Source organism: Phodopus roborovskii, unplaced genomic scaffold (genome assembly GCF_943737965.1).
Source record: "Phodopus roborovskii unplaced genomic scaffold, PHOROB, whole genome shotgun sequence".
Taxonomy (NCBI): domain Eukaryota; kingdom Metazoa; phylum Chordata; class Mammalia; order Rodentia; family Cricetidae; genus Phodopus; species Phodopus roborovskii.
The window spans coordinates 4353923-4366481 of record NW_026126448.1 but is presented as its reverse complement, the minus strand read 5'-3'; the positions used below and the strand labels follow the sequence as shown (position 1 = coordinate 4366481).

Here is a 12559-nt window from a genome sequence, read left to right as displayed (position 1 = left end):
GCAAAGCCCCAGGCTAGCTGAGCTCAAGCCTCTATCACACAGCTGGGGGAAAAACAACAAGGGTTCAGAGTACTCTTCAAATTGTGCCTGGCGTACTGGGCACTCTGTGAGTGGGATGCCATGCTTCCTATTACCAGTGTGCTTGAATCATTTTATTTCCATAAACAGAGGTGACTAAATATTAAATTTAAAAAAGAAAGAAATGGCAGGCAGAATATGAAGTACAAAGGAAAAACTCAGGAAAAAGATGTGGTCTTGGTTAACAGTCCCTGATGGAGAAAGCCCTTCCTCCTAGGGCAAAGGACTCATCCATGGTTCTGTTTTCATAAGAATGATGCGTTCTTGTTCTCTTTGTATTTATAAAACCCCTCTAGCAGGTTAGGTATGTAGTAGAGGGGATCTAGGTATTTCTAAAAGAACAATGTCTTCTCTCCTACCACTCAATGCTAAGGCAAAAAGCATGCTGAAATGTAAAACCTCAAGAGGATGGGTCAAATGAAATTATCTTGGCATGGGGTGTTTGTGCACATATACACATGGGGCTTGGGGAGGAAGAAAGAGAAGGGATAGGAGAGCAAAGGGGTAGTAGAGAGATAGGAGGGAGAGAGAAAAGCAGAAAGACTGGGACAGAAAGACATACACAGAGAGACAGAAAGAGCCCAGGATCAGATGTGAGGATGCTATAGGACTTGTTCCTGATCCAGTCCTCAGTGTGACAAGTTTAAAGTGTGAGATGCCACCAAATGGGAACTAACAAGCTATGCTTTGCCTCCAAAAGGTGAAGCAGCAGTTCACACTGATGATGGTGTTGAGTTAGTGCAGAAGGAAGCTTACAAATCTGGGCACTGTATGAGCAATGGTTCTCAGATCATCTCATTCAACCCTCTCCAAACGTAATGAGGGGAATGAAGTTACTTCAGGAAAGGCTATGCATCCTTGCAGCATGCAGGCATACCCAAGGACAAAGGAGGAACAAAAGAGACCAGGACTACATCTTGGAGAGCTCACTATTATGTAAGACCACAATTGTTAGTGTTATAGCAAGAGCATACAGGAGAAGCCCCGTTGTGTAGTGTAGTTCAGGCCCAGAAGTTTCCCTCCTGTAAATCAGCTAATATTTTAAAGAATTATGCCCTTCAAAATTGAGGCTGGGTCTTCAAACAGATGCAGGAACAATCAGATGGGAATATAAGACAAAAGCCCATGAGAAGATAATTCAAGATTTCCAGCCAAATTTGAATATTGGAATTCACAAGCAAGAGAGATCGCTGCGGCTTGTAACAAGTTTGGATAAGTTGTTTCTCTTCCCATTTCCTCATCTGTGAATTGAAATGAATAATTTCTACTCACATTGCCAGGATGTGAAGATGATCAATTCTGTATATTAAGAATGTGAGAAAAATAAACAATATTGAAGAGTTTGGTGTACATGAAAGTGTGACCAAGTAAGGACATGAGAACCTGGACTTCAGTTACAGCCACACCACCCTAAGTGCACCTGATCTTGTCTGATCCAGGAAGCTAAGCTAGTACTTGGATGGAAGAACATAGAAGAATAGAAGGTCTAACAGAAAAGTTGGGGTGAGATGCTTTTGCATGGATCCCTAAAAGGTGATTTAGTTAAGGCAGGAAACAGATGAGAGGAAGGAAAATAAAGTAATTCAAACTAGGGAATAAATGGTCTTGAATGGCAAGTTAAGATAGGTTGAGGTTTAGTTTGCAATTCTGGAGAGAATTAGGAGTCACATGCCCTGGATTCCATGCCCAGCTCTATAGTGTGGGAAGTCAGGTGAGACCTATCTCATTACTTGTCACTTTTGTTGCTGTTGTTGTTGTTGTAATGAGGGTATAAAATTTACCACAGGTGGAGACCAAATCAGCTCAATAAGCACACCTCGAAAACAACAGAACCCCATACTACTTGTGGCCTGAGGCTAGCTTGTCTCATGAGCTGGAGACCTGCCTAACTGCCTGGCTTGGGATGAGTAACAGCCTGGAGTGCTCTTCACTTGATGACTGGAGGCCCCACCCCTAGACACACAAAGGCTCCTCCTTCCTTATGTGTTTCACCAACTCTGTTTCACCTGAACTCATCTCTTCCATCTTCCTCTGAGGTCTCTTTCCATATTGTTCATGCTATATTTATTATACTCTATCATCTTACTATGCTCCAATGGCCTGCTTAGAGGTTGCCTACCACCTGACTAACCCCATATGATAGAACTGGCCATACAATAGAGACTTACCAAACAAAAATTTTTAATCAAACAACAATAATAATAAATACAGGCCCTGCCCGTAAGCACATAAATGGATACTCAGCACTAGTCACTGGGTAACAGTGAACAATATTATGATATTCCATTTTATACTAAAGATGCCCACAAACAGAAAAAAAGGGTGGGTTAATAAGTGTTAGGAATGATATGGAAAATGGGTGGGATTGTAAAAGGAGACATCATTTTAGAAACAGTTTGCTAAAAAAGAGTTAAACACAAAATTACCATATGACCCAGCAACTGCACTTCAAGATGTATATTCAAGGAAATGAAAGCATGTCTACCTAGAAACCTGTACATCAATATTCATGAAACAATATTCATAGTATTCTACATTGTTTCTTTGTTTTTGAGACAAGAGTCTCATTTTGGAATTCAAGCAAGTCTGAAACTTTCTGTGGAATTTCTACTACATATAATACAGACAGCGCTTCACTGCAACTCTGCAAACAAGCATTGTCCACTACTTCTTTTGCTTTTCAAAACGAGAAAAAAAAAATAAATCTCACATAAACCCCTCCCTAAACTCACCTAGCAGCAATGGTGCAGAGTCAGGATGTGACACAGATCTTCTGTCCCACAAGCTGAGTTGCATCACCTCCTAGTGCATGCATAGATCACAGGAGCCATGATGACTCACTGGGGATGGCTGAATGAGTGAATGAATGATGGATACAGATAAGAAGAGCCCAACTCCCTGGCCTGAAGCTGAGCACAGGAAGCTGCATTACTGCTGCTTTTCTGACAGACTGTTTTTAGGACTATGCAGAAAGCAGCAGCCATAGTGTTATGTATAATACCGTACAACACAGACAGGTGTTAACCAGGCCAGGGGCCTTGACTAGGTTCTTTGAAAACCAGGCTGAGCGGTTCACAAAGCTCTGGAGTAATGGGAGTTCACAGAAGGGACAGAAGCAAACAGTATTTTGAATCACATACACTCAATGAACTGGATCCTATCTGCCTCAGTTGTTGGTTGGCCAAGGGGACCTTGACCCTGAGAGCCAGCCCACACCTGGCTCTGTCCTGGTTTTCAGTCTCCTCTCATCCATGCTCCCTGGATGAGGGTTATGAAGACCTGAAGCCTATGTTTATCTTTTTCTTTAGGCAGTGAACACATACTGAGCCCATCTGCACTAAGCAGTGTGGTCTTTGGGTTAGAGGCACTTAGAAGCCCAGTATGGTATGTGCCAAGAATCACAACCAGAATACAAGGCCACACTTCCCAAGAGATGTTGGTTCACTGAAGGCTCTCCAAGCCTTCCTCACCCTATTTCTGGGTGAAGGTGGACTCATGCCATCCCATATCTGAGCTGTAGATGATTCAAAAGTGTCATTGCATGGTTGAGAGAGGGAGGTCAGCTAAGTTATAAAAAAAACAGCCCTAGCATTTGAATCAGGTGGTCCTGGGCCAGAATTCTGACTTTGCTACAAACTATGAGAGGGAACTTAGGCAATCTCCTTAACTTGTCCAAGCCTCAAATGAAAAGTGCTTTCTAAGGTGATGATGCATGTAAAATGCCTGGCACAGTGAGTGTCCTCACCACAGATGTTCAACAAATAGCAGCTATTAGGCCACTCTTGTGGGTTATGTGTTTGGCTTCTGGTCCAGTGGCAAAGAGAGACACTGCAAATATCTGACACAGATTGAGACATGATGAAAGAGATAGTTTAGGAAGATTTATGTGGCAGTGCCAAGCAAGATGTATGGGATATGAGGATGAGCCCCAACATAGGGTGACAAGAAGCTATAACTCTTGACCGGTCACATTAATGAAGGTGAATGGCGGTGTGGATCATCTTAGACAGCAAATATTTCATGTGGCGTTTTAACATGACTTCGGAATATGATTCTGGCTTTGATTTCCAGGAAACCACTGAAGGAAATAACAGCTTACTAGGAGGAGTGGAGATGGAGTGAGTTCTGTGGTCAACCTGCCTGTCCAATTTTTCCAAGTTTAGAGGCAAACAATCAGTTTTAGTGTATATAGAACTAAGTATGCATCCTTGGAAGAGACATCTTTTCCCCATCCTGACTTTCTGATTCTGGTTCTCTGGGGCAAGGAAGACTACCATCCGCTTGAGCATTTTCCGCCCTCTCCCATCATCTATGTCAACAACTGATTTTACACTCCAATAAATCCTAAACAAATACCTACTGTGTGCCAAGTCTAATGCCAGATCCTTTACATCATTACATCTAATCCTACAGTGAATTAGTGAAGTAAGAACTATATACAGCTATAAGAAGTGAGGTGGCTTTCCTAAGATGTAAATGACAGTGAGGACTTCAATCCAGTCTGTTTGACACTTGGGGCCTGTTCCTAATTGCACTTATTGAAATAAGAGAAAAAAAACTAGCTTTATGAACTGAACTGAAAGGAACACATACAAAGCAGTATACTGACAAAACTCCAAGGTCCTTGCCTTTCTCCTGACCTCACCTATACCTTAGGAGACTTCTCTTGTGAGTTCCCAGCCTGAAATATATACCATATAAATCCCTGCACTACAAAAGTTCATTAAGGTGTCCTAGCCCCTCTGTGTGTGCGTGTTAAAAATGCGTTCTTCAAGAATATAGCACAACTTGTTATTTGTTATTGACATGGGGAGAAATGAAGGCACAGAAAAGAGCAAACAATGCTCTTAAAATAACAGGCAGGTGAACAGGAAACCCAGGGCAAATCTGTCTTCGGACCCCTGAGAGATCTGTGGTTTCCAGTTAAAACGGGAACCAACGCTGTCCTACCTCCCACTTTACACAGCATCGTGCTGGATAAATGAAATAATTCAAAGCCAGAGAGTTGAGCTTGGTGTGGGTTTGCCAGTTAGAATGAAATGCTAAATTCTGGAAGGCTAAACACAAAATGTTTAACAAAGGTTTTGTTTTGTTTTATAAATATCTATATGCAAGCTTCAAGTTTTTCATCTGCACAAAAGAGAACCCTGTGAAGTCCTGTATTTGCATTAAAAACAGATATGCCACAGAGAAGACAAGCATCCTGCATTCTCCAGCCTATAGTGTTTATTTTTATAAAATCCAAAGCAGATAGAATTCTCAAGTTTCAAGGATTTTAACCAACCAAGACAACAAAAAGAAGGGTGCCCTACTGTGGAGTAGCAGAAGCAAGCAGGGGGTTCTGGCCCAAGGCCTGGCTCTCACAGGCTCACTGGGTGACCCTGACCTCCCTTAATTTCTTTCAGTGGAACACAGAGACAGAACTGGAAACCCTGAACAAGTAAGTCCTTCAGTGTCCCAGGTCCATGTCTTATCTGACAGGGCAGGCCGGCAACACCTCACCTCTATATATGAATCCTGTTAGAAGAAATGCTCTACAGAGTCCTTGAGAGGAAGCTGCCAGGCAGGTGTGTGTGGGCTTCCTTGCTCCCATACCCACCTTCTTGCTGGCCCTGGACCAGAGATGGAACACAGACACAAACAGGAATGTCATCCTGCTGGGTCATTTGTCTAACTACTCTTATGTGTTTTACCAGAAGGGTCGCTAGGGTAACGAATGGCCCCACAAGAGAGTCACAGGTCAGCAAGACACAGGAAAACGGTAAGCCCTCCTTGCTTAGGTCTAGTCCCAGGAGGATTTAAGACAGAGTTAAGTTTAACTTAATGTGCATTTGTCCCTCTCAATATTCCTTTCCATGGAAGGGTAAGACACCCTGTGACTGGGGTGACTGCTCTTCAATGATTAGTCCATCACAGCCTCTAACCGCTGTCAATATTAGAAGGTCTGTACTGTGTGCCAGACACTTGTCCACGTTTGCTTGATAATAACACAGTGGGAAACAGAGTGATCACTAGTTTCTCTGTTTCAGATGAGCACCTAATTCTCAGAGAAGTCAAGAATTTCTCTGCAGTCACACAGCTTATAAGCAACAGTCACAATTTGAGCCCATACTGCCCTCAAAGTCCATCCTTTTTTAGCCATCTTCCTCCTTGGTACTTAAGGACATGACCTCTAGGTTGTTTCAACTTCCTCTACCCTAAGTCAAACTTCCTTTCTCAAATATCCCTGACTCGCTTGCCACCTTCCACAATAGGGTCTTAGCCCGTGCTGGAGGCCCTTGCCTCTGCTCTCTGTTTCTAGATTATTGTTCATGATAAACTCTTGAATTCCACCCCCTGTCCCCAATTCTGGGATCCCCTGAAACAAGCTTGATCCTTCCTCTATAGTGTAAAACTCGGAAACCAAAAAAGTACAAAAATACCATTCCATGCAAATCTTCTCTTGTGCATGTATATTTAGCTTTCCTGTCGTCTGTCTCACCAATGAGCTTTGGGGAGAGGCAGTTGCTGCATAGTTAAATGAAACAAAAGTCAGCCAAGACCTGCAGTGCTAAGACCTTTCTCCTCGTTTGGTTTCCTAGGACCCCCCCTTATTCCTTGATTCTCAGTCTAGCTCTGGCTGTTCTTTCCTATTCACCTTTTATGGTTTGTCTCTTCAACAGTGCCCTTAAAAGCTGGTGTTCTGGAGAGTTCTGTCCTTACATGCTTCTCTCCCTCTGCCTTCATCCATTGTGACATCAGCACTCTCATGGCTAATTACTTCCAAATCAGGAACTTTAGTCTGACTTACTCTTCTCAACTTTGGGCTACTCACTCTCCTCACAACCCCTATCACATGTTCAATGGCACCCTAAGAGTCAACAGGCCTCATACAAAACTCATTATCTCCCCTTCCAATCAGCTACTCTTCAAGAGTGCTCTTTGAGGATGGACGGTCCAGATCGCCCTATCTTGTCACATCACCCTCACATAGCATCACAACCAGTCAACTAGCAAATCTCATGGAGTTTCAAATTCTTCCTTCCTTCCTTGTTTTTTTTTTTTTTTCCGTGTGTGTGTGTGTGTGTGTGTGTGTGTGTGTGTGTGTGTGTGTGTGTGTGTTGTTTTGGATATTTTACTTTGTTTTTGTGACAAGGTCTTGCTGTAGACGTAGCCTAGGCTGGCCTTACATTTATGAACCTGCCTCAGCTTCCTAAGGGCCAACATCACAGTCTTTACATCTGGGAGGATACAGTCCATTATCTGGAATCTACAGCATTTACTCAACAGGTGTTTGAGTAGCTTCCTCAAGCCTACCTGGAATGGATACATGCATGGAAACTGAAACCTAATGGTTACTGAGATCTTTAGTCAATTAAGCCTGGCTCTTCTTGCACTACCTCCCAGCTTTCAGCTAGACTATCTGATAGAACTCAGAACCCGCAGAACTTAAATGAGTCAAGAAACTTCCTCAGGTTATATGGTTTTCTGGTAGCAAGAGTACACACAGCCTCCATGTCAAAGAAGCTTAGGCAAAGGCACACAGGCAAGAAAATTTCTTCTTAAAGACATCAAATTGAACTCTACTTTTTTGGATATTTTTAAATGTAAAAGTTAATGTGTTCTTGAGCAAATTATCATACACACACCAAACAAAACAAAAACCTAACTAATAAATAAAAACAAAAGTATCAACTTGCCTGGAACTTCTCCTTTCAGCCTATAAACCAGGACCCTGAAGCACTCTTCAGCACACTTTATTTAGATGCAACAAATATGTGGTTCGTGAACACTAAAGCTCACATCAGATTCAACCTTCAATGATTAACATTCCAGTAGAATCTGCAACAAACGACAGCAGGCAAGTCCCAATCTTTGCTCTAGTGTATATCAGCAGAACATGTCAAAACCTAAATTAAAAGTTTTCACTTGCTTATTTAAAAAAAAAAAAAAAAAAAAGCAAGCAATCCTTTAGTTGGCATTCTCCCACTGATGACATGCAACAATCTCTGCATGTGAAATTGGCTAGTCCCCTGCTTCGCTGCTAGCTCTGTAGAAGTTCCAAAGCATTTCTGGAGCAAGTGATCTATTTGGACTGACAGTGCCAAGCTGGGACCTGAGCCCTGAATGAGCTAAAATTACCAAAGCGAGACGAACGTGGCTTTGGGACTTATTTCCCCCAAGTGTGGGGTTCCTTCTAGTCGAGGGAGTGATAAAGAATGTTGACTTTTTCCAGATGAATAAAATTGAATGAAACCTCAAAAGCCCATTGCAGGTTTCTGTTCTAAAAACAAAATAAAAGCAAGCCGTGGCTTAGAGGGTCATGTCTCTTCTATCTCCTATCATCCCCCCCCCAAAAAAAAAGGAAGGAAGAAAAAAAAAAAAGCATTAGTCTTCACAAAGTATGTGAGTGCAACACAGCCTGGCCCAAGTGGATCCATAGCCCTGGACAAGGCCCTGCCCTGGAGAAGTTCACTCTCTGGCAGGAACACTGACTAGCCAAAACAGTCTTAAAATGCTACAAGTCAAAAGCAGGGAACAAGTACAGTACAAAGAGAGTTCTGAGGAGGGACAATCTCCTTTGGGGGCAGAGGCAGGAACAGACAATGCCTTGAAGGCTGGGTGCTCCCAGGGTACTTTGTCCACTCTGGACCAATAATGGGTCCCAAGTCTGTTTTCCCCAATGGAAGGTAAACGCCACTGAAACAGAGGGTTCAAGTCAGACAAAGATTAATCCACAGTGACTGACCCAAGAGTATGTGTTCACAGAATAGCAAGGGATACCTCAAGTCCAGGGCAAGCAGTATTGGGGGCTGGAGGGGTGAGTCTGGAGAAGGAAGGTGAGGTTGGGCTACTGGGACATGAATGCCAGGCCCAAGCTTGAGCTTTATCAAGCAGTCCATAGGGGAGCTACAGAAGGTTCTGAGGACAGAAGCCGATTGGTAAGATGGCGGTTTAGATCATTCTGAATGCAGTCTAGACAGTGGACTGGGCACTAGGTGATTAATTAGCAGGCTGCTACAGGGGTTTAGATGAGTAAGAGCCTAAGCAAGACTGGATTTAGCCAGTGCTTATAGATCTAAAAAAGAAAAACTCCAAACTTTCCCAGAATTGGTCCCTTCACTATGCTCCCTGGGGCCTGGCTTCTACCTCTGCTTAACACTTCCTACACACTCCCCGAGGACAGTGTTTATGTCCTCATTATTCTGTCCCTTCCATGGACATCCCATGTGTCTGGGCTTAAAAAGACTGTCTTCCATGGGTCATGCCATCATTGTGATCACAGTGCCTTAGGCTCTGCACAGGTGTAGCCTGGAAGAAACAGTAAGGATACACTTGACCACAAAGGAAACTCAGGGCAGTCAAGCAATAATTATACAGTATAGATGCCTAGGAAAAACTGACAGAATTGCAAGGCTATAAAAGCCTTCAGGAACCAGTTTTGAGTCTCTAAACCCCATAAGCATGCTGGATTGCAATTAGACAACAGCAAAGTCTTTGCAGGGGAAATTCTCAATTTCACAGCCTGTGTGGCAAATAAATGCAAGTAAGAAGAGACCACAGCTCACAAGGGAGTGGATCATTGAATTATTCCGTCCCTTCCTAAGGGACAGGAGCTCCTGTGAGAGGATTTCATCATGTAGATGACAACTGAGAGTGTGTGGAAGTTTTCAATTCCTGTAGAAAAGAGAGATGGGTTGGGTAATAAGAGGAAAAAGAGCATAGTAGGTTTGAGTATTCAAAACTAACTCTGTTCTCTGGCTGGAAAACTTGCCTTGGGCTACACTCCATTGACATTTCCCCTTCCTTTCACTCCTTCCATGCCATGCTGTATTGGTTCATCAGCCACCTTACAAAGGAGATTGCCAAACAGGGGCTGGCACTAGAAGATCTGTGCTGCGTTTTTGGCTTTGCTATTAACTTGTATGTGGCTGCAGGGAGCTACCTGAGTTTCAGTGTTCTCGTTTATAAAATGGAAACAGGAACCATGGTGATATCTTTCAATGGGTGCTAGACAAACAATGGGCAGGCACACAGCAAGATTCTCACCAAAGTGTGGGGTTGGGGGGGGGAGGGCTTTGTTTTTTTACTATAGCTGCAATTGTAGTTTGGTGCAAAGGAAGCCATGACACACTGTTTGACACACTGAACCCATGCTGTAAGGTACTGTAGGTGGCAAAGTACAAAGTACCATCGTGGCTGGATGAACATTTCCTGGGTTACGAAAAGGGTTTGTTTTATTATACTTCAAGACAGCTACAGTGGTTGACTTGGGCAAACATGGCAAAGTTAACACACTTATCACCAAATGCCATAAGTGGTTCTGAAGTGTCTTCTGAAACCACACTACTGAGGTCAGAACTAATTAATTAACCAGGAGCAGTCCACACTTGCAAAGCCACTTCTGCCTTCCTCTTGAGGAACTAATTCCCCAAACTTGGTGCCACAGCACAACTCGGCTCCTATGAATCACAAGTCGATAAAAGCCCACAGGAACCAGTTTTGTTTGAGTCCCTAAGCCTCACAAGAAGGCTGATTGCATTTAGACAATAGCAAGGTCTTTGCATGGGTCAGATGAGCTCTTCAGGTGAAGCCACTTCAAGAAAGCTTCTGAGCCACCAAGCTCAACACACAAGGGAGAGTCCTTCCAGGATACATAAATTCCCAGGTTCATAATGGCCCTTCCAATCAGGTCTGCACCAAGAACAACAGTTTCAATTTAAAAATTAACCAGCTTACTGGAATTCAAAATGTAGCCTGGCCAACCTCAATTGTCCCCATCCCTCCCTGCCATGAACTCACCCACCTCTTTTCTTCACCTAAGGACAAAACTGGAGATAAGAAGGAGTACTTTTTAACTCAGTTTTCTGAAACTGGTACCATACTTACTCTGCTGAGTTTCTAGCCAATGCTTAGGGTTCTTACCTATGTATGCATGTATGTACATATTTTAGTATCTCATTGCAACTTGTGCTGACTTTAAAAGAAGAGTTGGTGGAGGCTGCCATCTGCCTAACTAGCCTCTCTGCGGTTCTTGAAAAACTACATGTAGCTGCACTTGCTGAACTGAACATGTGGATCAACAATCTGTCAACCAAAAAAGGCCTTTACCATGGACTTCTGATACCAATCCTGTCCACTTTCAAGGGCCCCTCCAGACAGGGTCATCAAGAAGCATGCTCTTTTTTCTTCTAGCAAAAGAGATGCTAAAGTTATACCTAGTTATAATTTCCTTGGGCTTATCCTCTTGCTGAATAAATTCCTAATCTCTTCCTAGGTAATTAAAGGGAAGCAAGCAAATAAAACCTAATCAGCTACAAAGACGTCTGTTCTAAAACCTATCTCCCTCATTCATATTTTTCCTGAACCTTGGTGTCTGGTGGTGAGTGGACATACAGCTCTGTGCCCCCAGGGCCAGTCAGTGAGGCATTAAGTATTCAACCTGTCAAAAAGAGGACCTTACAGTGTTGATCCATTCCAAGTCTATTGCTCCTTTATTTCCACAAACCTACTTTCCACAGGAATTAGAAAGATTTCAGCCACGAGGCTGAGCTCCACTCAGCTTGTCCTGGGATCCTGGACAAGTCACTATAATTCATGCTAGGTTCCTCTTTAGGCTAAAGTAAAGGGAACACAGGACCCTGGAAAAAGTAGGAAAAGTGTCAAAACCACAAAATCCTGACAGTTCATTGGGATGCTAGTCCCTGGGGTGTCTTTCAGATGGAAGGTGACTGTCTCTGCCTACTCAAGGGCACCACTCTTACCTGTAGCAGCCACATGTCTGCCCATCTCCACCCCCCCCCACCCCCATGGAAGTGACAAGCTCCTTTTCTTTGCTTGGTGTGCACCCAAGCCTTCTACAAGTAACTGGGAAAGAAGGCCAACTGACTGCTTGAAGAGGAACTCCATACCTCTACATGCACAGTTCAGGAGGCTGAAAGACTTGGCTTGTCCTGTCAACCAACCAAATTTCTGTATTTTTACCCATCAACTTAGGAAGTATCTGCCTGTCTGTCAGTCTCTCTCCTTGACAACATGTGTGATCAGGGTTAGGAGGTCATGCCCTAATCTGAACTAGAAGCTGTTTGCCTCCATCTCTCTCAGGGAGCGTTCTGGGAGGTGCAAAAGGGGTGCAGAGGTGAAGCTACTTGGCCAGTATAACTGAGGTTGGGCCTCCTGGTCCTAATGATGGGAGAAGGTGTCAGAGATTCTTTCTGTGATAAAGAGCTCCCATTTAAAAGACCCAATACTGCTTCTTGCTCCAAGATGACACCAAGGGCCCTAAAGAGAGAGAGGAAGGAACAGTTTGAGAAACTTAAGATAGAGAGCAACAGAGAGGAAAGCAACTGTGAGAGAGGTAAAGGGGGGAGATGGGGAAATGACAGTAAGGGGAGGCAGCTAGTGAAGAGAAAGTGAAGGGGCAGGAGAATACAAAAGAGTCAGAAAGAAGAGGGTAGGGAAGGCAGCCTGACAGCCCGGCGCGGGAGTGTCAGGAAAGCAA

The 12559-nt window shown here is 43.5% G+C and overlaps 2 protein-coding genes across 2 annotated transcripts in view; both read right to left on the bottom strand.

Annotated features, from left to right (window-relative positions):
- The window catches only part of Agbl4 (AGBL carboxypeptidase 4), a 1068750-nt gene that overhangs the window by 212630 nt on the left and 843561 nt on the right, over window positions 1-12559 (bottom strand). The gene's annotated exons all lie outside the window — the stretch shown is intronic.
- The window catches only part of Bend5 (BEN domain containing 5), a 44325-nt gene that overhangs the window by 30849 nt on the left and 917 nt on the right, over window positions 1-12559 (bottom strand). The gene's annotated exons all lie outside the window — the stretch shown is intronic.